An 11,730-nucleotide genomic window follows, 5' to 3' on the forward strand; every position below is an offset into this window, starting at 1 on the left:
TTCATCCACAACTGGACCTGTTCCCACATTCCTGATTGTCACTTTGTTCACGGGCTGCATATCCTGAATAAATCTTGAAGTACCATTCTTCTTTGGTACAGTAAACCACCTGTTAGAATAGGGTGCAGAAGAGGGTTCCAAAATTCCCATCTTAATCTTCTCATTCAGCAACTCTATGAGCTTTGGCAAGTGTGCTTTAGGTAACAGGTATAGGACGTATATTCCATGGTACATGAGGAACAGTGAAGATGACCATAGGTGCAACCAATTCGAGACTAATGCAGCCAATTTCATGTGGAAAGAAAGCAAATGCCTTACCATGACGTCCAAGCATCTCTCTAAAACATTCTTTTTCCACTGGAAGCAAGAAATCATCATTTCCAATCTTCAATTCTGCAAGAGTTTCAGCTGTAAATTTATGTCCAATATTTGCAGGATCTCTCAACATAGGCTGCTTCATAGCTTTTTCTATCTGCTCATCACTATCAGGAGGAAGCGGCCCTGCAACCGGCTTAACCTTCTTATCAACTATTTTATACTTCGTGTCAACCTTGGCATCATTCAAGCACTCTTTTCTTTGCTGTAATTTTTGCAAATTTTTAGCAACTCTCAACTCTGTTGGCTGAAAGATTTCAACCCTTTGCTCTATGGACTGCATGGGTGCAGCCTGAAACTCTGTATGCTGAAATTTTTCAGCATTCAACTCTGTTGGCTGAATGGATTCAGCCCTCGGCTCTATGAACTGCATGGGTGCAGCCTCATACTCCATATGTTGAAATTTTCCAGCATTTAACTATGTTGGCTGAAAGGTTTCAGCCCTCTGCAACTCTGTTAGCTGATCAAGATCAACCATAAATTCAGTTTGCTGAGTTTTCTCAGCCTCTAACTCTATTTTCAGCATAAAACTAGAAATTTCCTGAAACATATCCAAGGTTTGCACAGGTATGATCTTTGAACCCTCACATACATCAGTTTTCAGCATTGCTCTCATCTCAAACAATGTATCTGCATAAGACATCCCTTCATACAATCCATCTACATGCTCTTCTGCTTGCAAAATACCTGCATTCTTCAACTCTTTCTCCTTACATCCAATGTACTGCCTAGCAGCTCTAGGAAAATTTGAAATTTTCTTATAACTCACTGAACTATCTAAAGAAAAACCAACAAAAATATTGGAGAAAGACTGGCTGCCAGGAGGCGAGATCTCCTCTTTTCTCCGCTCCGTACCACTGGCGTCTCGCAAGACAGTGGTACCTAATGAAAATTCAACTCCTTTGCAGGTAGTGGTGCCTCACGCAAGGAGTCCCTATTTTTCGGATGATTTACCCCAACAGTCATAAACTGAACAGCTCGCATACCATCTTTACTGCGTATCTGTGCATAAGATGACCCATCATCCATCACTTTCGTTTCCATTCTTGCTTCTGTAATGAAAGGCTGTCCAAGAATAATCGGATAAGAGCAAGAATCCTGAACAAAGCAATGATAATCCTCTTCAACATTACCAATAGAAATTCTGATACTCGGACAACCAGCATACATATCACCAAAAGTATTATTGGCGGCTCTCATGTGCCAGCCATGCTCTGCATCCATAGGCCACTTGCCACTCTCATAAACACCTCGAGCAATAAGATTAATCTCGGAACCATGATCGACTAAAGCAATCAAAGGAATTTGTTTCTCTCCAATCCTTACCACCGTCTAAGTGGTTGCTCTAGCCCAATGACTTCGTGAAAAATGGCTGCGAGGAATGAGAATAGGGGTATCATCATCTTCATACTGCATAGGCTGAACTATTTTCTCCAATTGTGGATTAACAGAAGCATTCTCAACCATCACTGCATCATCATGCTCTTCCCCAAGAGCTCCATGCCACAATCCCTGTAAAGCAGGTCCTTCCATCGCATGTCGTTTCCTCCGCAAAAGATCCTGCATCTGATCATGTATTTCTCTTCTAGCAATCCCAAGAGCTTCTCCAACAGTAAAAGTGACTTCACTATTCAAAATTCTTTCATGAAAAATCTTACTCATATCCGTCTACATATCAAGGTCTGACAAGAGCTTAAATCTTGGCTCCTTTCTTGGTTGCCTCTTCTCTTTCATCTGCTTGTCTCCCATAGGTTGTTCAGGACCTGATTGAGCTGGAGAACTTGACAGAGGTGGAGCTGTAACAGGTGGTGAAACAAAGTCACCCCCTCTAGTCTTTTTGGAGGTGCTGGGACCCTCCTCATCTCTTCTTCTCTTTTCCTCAACCATGGCATCTAAACCCTATGTTTTAGCCATATAAGCAAAAATAGAATACCTATCAACAGGAGAATCCCTTCTCGTTTCTCCTCGGATGCTGGAGCCCACACAAGTCATAGTAGATGCCTGAACTCTTCCCATCTTGTCCCCAGAACACTACATTCTTCTTACGTGCTTCCTGAAAAGCATCACAATCTCTGCAGTGTTGGTGCTCTGTACTATCGCACCAAATACATCGTCTCCCTTTTCTTTGACCAGCTTGAAAAGCAGTCGTTGGAGCAGGTGCTACAGCAGGTACTGACATAAGTTACTCTTTTAACTTACCAACTTCAGCTTTGACTGCTTCAATCGTCAAATCTGCCAAGCCTTTAATAACATCATCTACAGATAAGGGCACTGGAGCAGCAGGAGCTGGTGGATTCAGAACAGGAGGAGTAGGCTTAGGCAAAGAAGTTACAGCAGGGGTAGAAGAAGAAGTCTCCAAGGATTTTTCAGAAACTGATCCTGTATTACGATGCAATCGTACTCTCCTGCGCTGCTTCTTAACAAGAGCATTCACAGCATCAATGACATGTCTCCACTCGGTCTATAAACCTGAATCAATAGCTTGATCTTCCAAAATATCATCCAACTTTTCCTGTAAATCAGCATCAGCAGCTTGTAAAAATAACTCCACTTTCTGCATCTCCAAAGCTTGCTGCTCAGTTCCATCCAACTGATCATAGCGGCTCTCAAACTCTCGCAGAAGAGCGGTAATTGAAAGTCCCTTATTAGGCATAGAAACCCATGCTAAGAAATTCCTGCGATTCATAAGACCTGTATCCTCCAGAAAATATTCATCTTTTAATGCCTTCTAAAACTCTGCCCAACCTGCATGTGTTTCTTGAATTTCTGAAATTCGGACTTCAAGAGTGCGCACCACGATCTGCAAAAAGTAGCGGCTCCAAACATCTTGAGAAACCCCAAAAAATTTCATCTTTTCTTCATATAAATGCAAGTAAGTTGACACTTGCTGGCCATTAAACTGCTTCATCTCCTGTTGGACAACTTTCAAGGCATCCATAGCATCACTATCACGTTTCGCGTGAGCTTGCTGGTGCATATAACTAGTAAATGACTGAAACAGGTTCTTCATGACATTATCATCTGTCATCTCTTCTTGCGAGTCTCCCATCTTGTTGAAAAGTGACGCAGCACTTTCACGTCGAGTTCACCAGAAATGTCGTAAAGTTCACGCAAAGGTTGCAGAACACAGGATTCAAGATACAGCAAGGGAAGAGGCTAACAAGAAGAATTCAAATATTTGATGCCAAATTTCACTATATTTCTTGTCAAGAGTGTTACAAGAAATTCATGATCAGAAGATTCTGGTGACAATTACATTGATCAGAAGAATGGACATTATCTAGTAATCCAGTCAAACATGTCCCTTAGTGCAGAGAATCATTTGTTGTTCAACACATCTGATTTCTGATGTTCTCAGAGGTTTCTATCAAATACGGATCACATCAGCATATACATTTTGTAACTTGACAATTGCCTGATCAGCAAAAGATTTCAGAAGATCAAGAGAGCTGAAAGAATCTATGTATTGGAATCTGCAATGTTCTAGAGTATCAAGTGTCCACAACTGAAATCGTATAAGCATTAGAATAGCCATTCTCTGTTTGCCAGCACGACCTGTTCTTCCAGAAACGATGCATGAATGTCTTATAGCATGTATATGTGGAGGACTCAAACATTCCAGTTCAGCCACACACCCTATTCTTCAATTCAACATATATTGCATTGATCACCTCTTTCATACATGAAAAGTAGTTACAACAGGCTGTGCACCCTTAGAGTTGTTTAGGAAAGACACAAGATTGTCAGCTGGATGTGAGACAATGGCACAGAAAACTCCTGTAATGTAGCCACCAGCAAAGCTAACTGCAAGCTGTGTAGGTTTTGAGCACTCTTCTTTGGGAATAGGCACAACATTCTTATACAGCAGCTCAACCGTTTTCTCAAAGCATGCAAATTTCATCATAGTGTATGGAATCTAGCGACCCCATAGTGAAATAAAACCCTTATAAAGGCCTGGGTAGCCCTCGAATTCAATAAACTATGGTAATCCATCAGCCAAGCCTCTAGCAAAACCTGGCTGGGTTTGAACACGTACTTTCACAGTTTCAAAAGGACATAAAGCAATGTCAGCAATGAATTCTGCAGAAGATGATTCCGTTAGGTAAATAAGGGTCTTGTACTTCTCAGCGTTCTCTGGCCCAACCAAATCAGTATAGTACTTCTTAAAGTACTCGTAGAAACCAAAATTGCACGAAAGAATTCGCCAATTTTTCACCAAGAAGATGGCTTTACCAGTCAGAGCTTTTTAGGCAGCAACTTCTTGATTGCCTACAACAGACTGTCGACTAATTGGTTGATTGGCTCCTTTTACGAAAGGTTCATCGAAAAACAAAAGGCCTCTTCAATGCACACGGCTGCGTGGCCATCGTGATTTTGCAAGTGATGAGTGCTTTCTCAAGCTCATCACGTCATCCACAGGTTGCAGACTGCGCATTCCCACACGAGCCTCATCTTCTTCGATATCGCTGTAGCCTTTCTCCACATCTGATCAGCTTCTCCTCCATGCCTCCCTGAATAGCAGTTCAAGTCGCCAACAGCCCAGGCTACGCTTCCAACCAAGACTTTTTGTTAGATGATAATTCACGAACTAGATTTGCAGCAGTCTTCACAGTCGCAGGTCTTCTTAGCTGCATCGTATGCTGATGTAAAAAAATATCGAACATAATCTGTCACGATCTAAGAATCAGCTACTGATCCCAATCGGCGAATATCAATGGCCGTTCAGATCCTCCAATGCAAAGTTATGACGTCTGCCCGATTTCTCTCTCTGTTCGTCCTCACGGAGAGATCCTCTTTCCTCCCCCCAAAGGCCTGAAAAATCCCTTCCTTTTTTACCAAAAGATGCTTTTTCCCTCCAAAAAACGGTTTTTGAAACCAAATTAGTCTCCCCCTTTTCCTCTTTTAGTTGAGCAGGGATTAAAAAAACCTCCTCTTTGACAAGATAATTTCTGTACACCCTTACAAGATCTAAGCACCAACATTGATTTTGACTTTGAGGTTTATGTTTGAAGTCATGCATTGCCTCTTTGACAGTCAGCTTTACAATGAGTAATCTGCGCATAAACTTCGACTTCAGCCTTGAAAATTGGATGGCAAAATACTCCCTCGGTGCTTCACTAGTGCTTTGCTCGCTTAAGCAGCTTTTGAGAGACTTCCTTCAACTCTATGTCATGGGAACTTTTGAACTTAGATGATCGCTTCCACAAACCTTCCTTTGATTCCATAATTCCCTGCACTTTTCTTAGAGATCATCATTGAAATTATCAGTTTGATAATGTCCTTTGGCATCAGTTTTTCATATTTTTCTAATACACACACATCATGCATCCAAACAAAATCATACACACACACTAATGGAATATATACATTGGATGCGGATTATCATAATGCATCTCACACACAACGAATCACACGCAGAAAATGACACAAATGCACAACAAAAGAAATGGAGGTGTATACGGCTCAGATGCGCAGCAGCACGACACCGAAGCCTTCAAAAACAATTCAATCTTCTGGCTCTCCATACTCTGCTGATCATCAGGATCTAGCTGAGTAAATTTGCTTTCAAATTCGCGGTGAAGAGCACTTGCAGTTAGTCCCTTATTGGGCCTTTCAACCCATTCAGTGAAGATTTTCTTCGTCATGAGGCCAGAATCTTCAAGAAAAAATTCTTCTCGAAGAGCCTTCTTGAATGCAGACCATTCCGTATCTTTTTGGAAAAGACCATGAATCCAGTCTTGGAGGCCATGCACAGCCAAATGGGCAAAGTATCGGCTCCAAGCATGATAAGGGACCCCAAAAAAGACCATCTTCTTAGTGTAGAGACGGATAAAAGAGGACACATTTTGCCCATTAAATTGCTTAAGCTCTTGCCCAACTGCTTCCAAAGCTTTAATGGCAGCAACATCATTCCCCTCTTCATCTTGCCTCCATTATTGATGCAGTTGCATCTGCTGCTGAAATTGCAATTGTTGTTGTTGGTTCTCTTGCATCAGACGAACCAACTGCTACAAGGCATCTCCTCCTGAACTTGATGATTCTCCCATTGTACTTTCTCTTCTCCAGCCGACCTTCACGTTGGGTTCACCACTGTCATCATGTTGGGGGTCAAAGGTCTACCACCGGGGTTTAGAGCAGAAGAGGAGTGAGAGATTCAAGGTAAGGAGAGAGAGAAAAGAATGGGGTTCTTGGGTTTTAGAGATGATTCAGTTGGAGAAGAAGTCCTCAAGATTTTTCATATACTTAGCATACATGAATGGCATCAAAGACTTTGACTCGATTACATCAAATGCCTATGAGGTTAATAGACCAATACGTGTAGAGATTTTATCTCAGATTTAATTCAAATACATATTTCAAATGCAAGCCCAAATGGTTACAATTTCATGAATGCAAATGAACAACAACTCCAAGATACAAGTATTTGAGTGGTAGATTCCACTACTTCCAAGACATAAACCAAAAGCTCTTGAAATGCATTGACAAAGCTTTTAATTCACTTCAGCCCTATTTTATAACAGTAATTTCCAGCCCATAAACAAGCTCCAAAAATGCACATAAACTCAAGAATAAGCCTCTCTAATCACTCTCAAATGAAGCCCTGATGTTTAGAGGTCAATACCAACACTTGCAACCACATGGATCACTTGATTTCCCTCCAAGAAGACAAGAACAATAGGCTGCTCTGTTTATGAAAGTTTTTGGAAGAGCCTATTTAGCCCATACATTGGCAAAAATCACCTCTTGACTTGCCCCAAAGTCACTCAAGTACTTGGGCACAAGAAGAGGCATTAATGGTACACGAAAATAGTAAGAGAATAGAAGAAGACGCTCATAAGAGTAGACTGAAAACGAAAACCCTTATTTGCCCTGTTTGGGACAGCCACTTGTGGCTTGATTCATAGCCAATGCATGACGAGAAAGAGCCCTTACTTGACAAGTGTTGGAGCATGATCTCTGTCGAGCCTTGCACTTGAGTTGCATATTGATCTTCACCTTTGTGTGCTTGGAAATGCTTCAGCCATTATAGCCACGAACAGACCCTTCAAGTGTCCCGAAAATTGTGGGCTGATCTCCTCTTCTCCTTCCACACAAAAAGCGGACCATATAGGTCACTTACTAGTCACACAAGTCTCTTACAACCATTACTTCATGTCCCATACAAACCAAATGGACTTTGGGCACTCTTCTTGACATCCAAGGAAATACACCTCATGAACCAATGTGACATAACCTGTAAACTGTCAATTACCACCTATTGATCAAGTTGAAGGTCCTCATAGACATATTTTTTGTCAATTTTCATGATACAAACTGAAAATTGCATGCCAAGTTACAAAGGAACTTATAAGATTAAATGGCATCTAAGACAAATGTAGGGGAATAATGACTGAATTATGTATGAAAGTTTCTCATGTGAATCCTAATGAAGTTCTTTTGCAAACATAAGAACTCCATGATTTATGCCATGAACAGAAAACCCTTTGACACTGTGCCAGCAAAACATAGAAAAAAATAGGGGAAATTTACTTTTTGCACCTAAAAATTTAGGAAAAAATATATTTTATATTCATGAATATATAAAAAGGTTGGATCATGAGGGATAAGCCTCATTTTAGCCTTGTTTCTATGTTAGAGTATGGTTTATATCAAATTTTACATGAAAAACTACACAAAAACGAATGTTAGATCTACCCAAAAAAGCATGCAAAACCTAAACAGTAGGAGGGAAGAGGGGTTGTAAAAGTGTGATCACTAAAAATATTTTAACTTTTGATTTATTTGATTATGCATGGCATACAGGCTAATCGCCATTTAAATTTAAGAAAGACTAGTAGCACGAGAAAACTCTGTGCTAGTCTCTAACAATGTCATAATTACGAGTAGCTTGAAAATAATTAAAGGATTATTTTTGCACCTAACGTTGTTGGTTCTTTTATTATAAAATGTTTGAGCATGAGGTGTATCATCCACAATTGCATTGTACATATCACATGATAACTTCTAGATGTTGAGTTGTGAGGAAACCCAACGTTGTTGGTTTTTCAATCATAAAATGCTTGAGCATGAGGTATATCATCCACAATTGCATTGTACATATCACATGATAACTCCTAGATGATGTTGAGTTATGAGGAAACCCAAGCTGGAGACTAGACGATCGAATCTTTGGGAAATTGTCAAGTGATGAAATTTTATATCCTAGAACGTTTGAAATATACAAGAGAGAAATGTGATCATATGTGATTTATGTTAGAGTAGTACATCTTGGGACCAATCCTTGAGGTGTAAGAGAGGTACAGTGGGGCCATGGGATTCAGTCAGAGAGGTGCATCCTTTATGCTTGTATCACGTTGGTATATTACACCAAGATGTGTGGGATCTCCCTCTGAGGAGTAAGAAAAGGCAATCATTGGATTATGTTCCACTACAAACTCAATATCTATAGTAGCAATTAGGGCATTGTGTCTCTTGGACACTCCCATGGCCGTGAGGCCGTGTTGGGTCGTCTTGTGAGTGTTAGAGAGACCCGACTAGTGCTTATAGCAACTATCAGGCCCGTTTTAGGTCTCGATAGGTGGTACATTTACCGTGAGTCACTAATAAGTGGGGGTTTCGTAATCTTGGTCAATTGGGACCTAGTTATTAGTGTATGCCAAAATCATTGAGCTAGACTCACAAGACCGTCAAGATGAGCTTCAAAAGCAAGAAAGGACTGAACGAGCTAAACAACAGGTTGAAATAAATAGTAGATATTCTCTACAAGGGGTGGCCCAATATAGTAGATATTCTCTACAAGGGGTGGCCCAATATCTTTGCAAGGGCAGGGTCTTAATAATCCTATCTTAGTGCATAGTCTGTTAGGGGGAAGAAGCTTTAGTACTTCCCCCCTTTCAATCAGTCAGTTCACTTCGAGTGGAGTTATAGTTCCAATTGTTCAAACTCCTGTAGCGAATCCGGTTGTCACCATGTTGGCAATACCTATTGCCATATCTAGAAGGAGTTTTATCTATCCAAGTAGTATTCCCTATTTTACCAAAAAGAGCAATCTTAGGAAGATGATCTTGCACAAATACTGCTATTAAGACTGCTTCAGTCCAAAAATATCGAGATAAGCTAGAATGAATGAGCATGCATCGCATGACATTGAGGATAGTCATTTTTTTACATTCAACAATAGCATTCTATTGAGGAGAATAGGAAATTCTATATTCATGATGAATACCTTGATTATTACAATAATCAATAAAAATAATTTGAAATGTATTCACCACCATTATCTATGTGGAGTTTCTTGATGCGATAATTGGTATGAAGTTCTGCAGCTTTTTGATATTGCTTAAAATATGCATGAAAAGTTGTTGTCTTGTTTGTTTTCCTATTTCAAGTCCACTTTACCTAAACTAACATAAATTTTGACACAGAACTCCAAATTGAACAGGATTTGCTAGGAAGAAATTTGTGAGTCCTAGCACATCATAAAAATTGGTTTTCTTGAGAAAGAGGTTTCCTTAAGATTTTTTCAAATTGAAAATTTTAGGGTGTCCAAACAAGGCATATCTACAATTCAACATATCTGCAATCTAAATGATGATTAAGAGAACTTCTTTTATGCTTAAAATTCATAACATAAGATGCTCATAACATACACAATACATCAAATTTTAGCATGAGAAGAACAACGAGTCATGAATTGAAGAGATACTACATAAATATACTTCCTAAGTGTCTTCTTCAAGGAATTGGTTGTAGTTGATCATGATAGCTTTAAAACCATGTTGAGATGTAGAGAGAGAAGATATGTAAAGACACATGAGGGAGATAAAAGACACATCATATACACTCCCAAAGACTATTTCATATTTATCATAATCTACATATATATAGGTGAGACCTAGTCTAGGTAGGGTGAGCTATATATAGCTCCATCAACACTAACATAACTTTTAACGTATAGTGTCCTAGTTGGATAGCAAGAAATAATCACAACATAGAGATAAAATACAAGGTATACTCAAACTCAATCCAAAATGTATTATTGAAGTATAAACCCATACATAAATTCGAGACCCAATGGTCATAATCTAATACAAGAGGGACTAAACAATTAGAAAATATAATGACAAGGATAGTACTATTACCAAACACAAAGAATAGAGAAACAATACAAGATAAGCTATGTTGTGAGAGCACTTTAGGATGCCAATTAAAGAAGACTTGGTGGAAAGACTCAAGTAGGATATGGCATGGAGCAAGAGGACTTCTTTGGTACTTGGCCTCCAAGACTATAAGTATGCTTGAACAACAACCCCCACCATGATTCGCTTCCTATCATTATATAGGCCACTACTCGCAACAAGGCATTCTCTCTACTCATGCTCCATATCAAGTAGAGGGACATTATCTCCATAAATGTGTTGTGTTTGGTGCCCTTTTAGTGCATCTATACCCATCAGTTCCTTAATGGACTACTAGTGTGACACATTTAAATGCCATTGACTACCACTTCCTTTAACTCTAGCATGCATGATGGACTTAGATTCATAGAACTACTTGCTAATCTCATCCACATCCTTTGTTTCAAGTGCATCATCAACTTGAAGCTAGTCAAGTGGGAAAGGTGGGGCTAGAATAGTTGGCATTGGGGGGAAGGTAGTAGATGGTGAGGTGGTTTGGGATTGGGTCATGAGGGTCAAAGTCTAGGTGTTGTTGGGCCTCCCACCAGTTGTTGAGTGGTGGGAGGGGATTCTACTCAAAGTGATACTACTGCACTCATAGGTCAATGCGAGTAGAGAGCAAAAATTATGAAACATTGTGGTAGATGAGCTTGCTTGAGAGCTTCTTCAGATAAATGACACCAAGTTGGATTTACTACTATAGCTAGTCCTGTTCAAAAGTGATCTAGATGAGGCAAACCTAGAGTCCTTCGAATCTGAGTTCCATTGTTTGAGGGAGAGGGCATGGATTCAATGCTAACATTTGAGGGAGAGGACCTTGGACTAAGTGAGCAGTGGATGATGTTGGAAACTTGACGATGTCAGATGTGTAGGCAAAGGTCCTTGATCTTGGCCTAGGTCATTGGAGTTGGGGGTATTAGGCATGGGGTTCTAATGTGGTTCTTATCTAGTTGTTTTGGTAGAGTTGGGTACCGACCTCTAGCATGGGTCTTGTCCAGCTTTAGCCTTAAGCCAGAGACATGCATTGAGAAAATGCTTTGGGGCAAGGTGGTCTATGGGGTCATGAATAAGGTGTGGAATGTTGGCCCTCTTCATCTCTCAGGCTACTCAAGCCCAAACTTCTTCTAGGATTTACTACCAAAGAAGGTTGAATTTATCCTTTTCATCCCAATACCTA

At 40.1% G+C, this 11,730-nt stretch overlaps 1 pseudogene; it reads right to left on the reverse strand.

Moving 5' to 3' along the window:
- Window positions 1–4,051: 4,051 nt before the first annotated feature.
- LOC148010255 (mitochondrial phosphate carrier protein 2, mitochondrial pseudogene) lies at window positions 4,052–4,742 on the reverse strand (annotated as a pseudogene).
- Between the last annotated feature and the right edge of the window lie 6,988 nt (window positions 4,743–11,730).

This window comes from Lygodium microphyllum, chromosome 30, assembly GCF_053477565.2.
Source record: "Lygodium microphyllum isolate KBCC chromosome 30, Lygodium_microphyllum_v1.1.10, whole genome shotgun sequence".
Taxonomy (NCBI): Eukaryota; Viridiplantae; Streptophyta; class Polypodiopsida; order Schizaeales; family Lygodiaceae; genus Lygodium; species Lygodium microphyllum.